The following is a 3215-nucleotide window of genomic DNA, read 5'->3' as shown; positions in this document are numbered from 1 at the left end:
CAGTCCATGATGCACCTACTCTTTATATATTTTACAAAAGCAGTGATGATTAATACTTACTTTATTGAAAAACTTTTGTATGTTCATTTTTTACTGAACATTCTCCTGGTCTGCTCACTGAATGTTCTTGCTGCTCTTAGCTGGCTCTGCTTGTAAACTTGCTAGCACTCTGGTATCACGGTTGCAGAGAAAACGTGGACTGGAATCCATGTAGTGTGGGAGTATGTTATATGAACAAGTGGAATGAATCGGATAACGAAGTTTGTAGGGAAAACATGGACTGGATTTCATGTGGTGAGGGAGTACTCTATATGAACAAGCGGAATGGATTTGATAACGAAGCACCAAAGAGGATCTCTACCTTACGCTGTAAAGAAAAAGAAAACTGACAGATTTATGATTATATATTTGAGTTAATAATTAAATAATATATGGTTATTTATTTAAATTCATATTCTGGCCACATTATATTGAATTTTTGTAAAAAAATATATATATATATTTTTTTTTTTTTGAAAAAAAAAATATATATATATATATAAAAAAAATATATATATATATATTTTTTTTTTGACACCAAAATTATTTAGGGGGGCTTGAAAACATTTTAGGGGGCTTCAGCCCCCCTAAAACAGGCCTAGTGACGCCACTGCTGAGTAATGAAATCCTTTGATTTTCCATCACAAAACTAAAACAAATAACTAAACTAAATAAGGAAATAAACCCAGCTCAAAGCATAGAAAATAGGAGAAAAAAAACTAATAAAATAACATAAAACATCTACCTGTTTTTAAAGAACAATGAGACAAATAATTCCAGTTTAGTGATTATTTTATTAGCATGTTTTGTTTTAAAATATTACACTCAATAAAAGTGGAATGTTTTCTTCTGTCTTTTTGTTTTTCTTTATAACCTTTTGTTTATGTTGATAGTATTATTTGAGTGGAAAGATATTTATTTGAATCAGTCTATATTTGTAGGTGGTGCTTCTGTACTTTTTTTTATTTTTTCAGAAAAACAATCTGGTCAACAAGGCTAGAACTGAGATGTTTTCTACCCTGTTCACTATCTAAATCATTCCAAAATCCCAAACCAGGCTTGGTACAGGACACTCTGAAAACACACTGCAGGTTAAAGGAGCTTTAAAATAGTTAATGTCAGGAGATGAATCAGCAGCCCGATATCACACAGGGACATGATAAATTATGTAGTTTTAGAATCAAATGTTTTAGTTATTGCATTCAGGTAAGTGAAAATTATTCATGACTAAGCATGGTTAAAGAAACAGTCTTGGTTCTGTTGCAATGGATCCACTAGCAGACTGTTACAAAATGTCTGGAGGCAAAGAGGAGTCAGAAGTCAGGTGAGGGTCAGTAACATTAAATCAGAGTCTATTGGACAAAATCAGACAGGGGCAGGCAAAAGAGTACAGGTTCAAAAGGCAGAAAACAGGATTGTGATCACTGTGATTTAGCTTGGCTTGAAAATGCTAGATTTCATCTACACGTAGCTTCACATAATCTGGCACCTGGGATGTGGCTGGACGGAGCTTCTATCCTGGAGAATACAGGTGGGGATAATTAGACAGGCACAGGTGAGCATGGTTAAGAGACTGAGTAGTCATGGGTAAAGAGTGCAGTGAGATGGAAAATCATTCATAGAAACAGGCAAGGTGTGATGTGAAAACAATCTAGAAACATGAGTCATGACAGACTTAAGTCCTTAAGTCCCTTTTCCTGTCAGAATATTATATTAATATTGTGCAGTTTGGAATGCACTCAAAAAATTTTGTGGAGGCAGTAGTGTGGTCACAGGTGATGTATGTGGCAAAAGAAAATGGGGAAGAGTATTTTTATGGGCTCTTGAATACCAGCTCATACACAAAATTAACCAAGACTGGTTTGAGACTTTCTGAGAAGACGTCCGGTTGCATCAAGGTAAACTATGTCCTCTTTTGCCCACTGATGAAAGATGTTGATGCTTTTTTGAACCACAGCATGATATCCTTGGGATGAAGGAGGACCTTTTGAAGAACTTCATCAGTTTACTACTCCATCATAATCTGGAAAATAATTATTTTGTTACCTCTCCTTTTCTGCTCCCATTGATGCCAGGACATAGTTTTAAGGAGACCTGCAGATGGTGCCTCATTTCTGCGGCCAGACTCTATTACAATTTGTTAAAGTTCTACCATTATATGGAGATATAATGCCTGAGGTGGTATGTGAACAAAATATTTATGAAGTAGTTTTTGAAGACCAGCCCTGATAAGTCATCTCTCCAAATTTTTTTTGCTGCACAATAATGTTGCCCCTGAAAGACACACGTCCTTTTAGAGTTTTCATTTTGCACAATCACACTGACCTTCACTGGGCAGTCACTGACCACAGACAATATACTGACAATTTGAAAAGCAGGGATTGTGTCATGATGTGGGGAAAAGGAGGCAAAGCCAGAGCGCAGACTCATGATAAAAGAAGAAAACTAATTTATTAAAATATAAGAATCAAATACAAAGGCTGACGTGGAAGCACAAAGAAAACTAAATACTAAACAAACTAAATCCAAAAACCGAACAGACAAGGGCAGGAGACGAGCAGAACCAGACATCAGGGAAAAAGACAAATGAACCAGTGAGTAAGTGGAGGAGATGACCGGGTTTTTTTTAAAATTTACCATGGCCTGGATGACTGAGAGTCTACACCAGCATATTGCCACGCACTTTGGGAAGGACACTCTATGAGTAGTGCGGGAGTTTGAGAAGATGTCAAGGAAGCTTGATGATTACAGGAACCATCTTCGTTTCAGTTTGAGATGCAGACAGGAAAGACTCAACCCTAGCAGTATAAAACTTAACTCAACAATCAAAGGACATAGTGTGAGGATCTGGAGTTAGCTCCGCCTGTGGGCGGCGCTACTAACTTATCCTTCCTCAGCTGCACCTGGTTACCTTGATAAGCAGATCCAGCATTTAAGCCTCCGGCTGGGCGGGAAGCGGAGGAGGAAGATGCCAGAAGCTTGCGGAGTTGACAGAGCAGGATTGACACAGAGATAGCTGATCTTGGCGGTTGGCATAAACTGGTTTGTGACTGGACTGCTATGGCGACTCAAGTTGAGGATGAGGGAGTTGATGAAATGGATTTTGGTGAATGGACTCCAGTACGTGGTAGTAGAGGATCAGGAAGAGAACGAAGTAGAAAAGAAGAGAGGTTGTT

Source organism: Kryptolebias marmoratus, linkage group LG11, assembly GCF_001649575.2.
Source record: "Kryptolebias marmoratus isolate JLee-2015 linkage group LG11, ASM164957v2, whole genome shotgun sequence".
NCBI classification, from domain to species: Eukaryota; Metazoa; Chordata; class Actinopteri; order Cyprinodontiformes; family Rivulidae; genus Kryptolebias; species Kryptolebias marmoratus.
Note: the sequence above shows the minus strand (reverse complement) of the source record.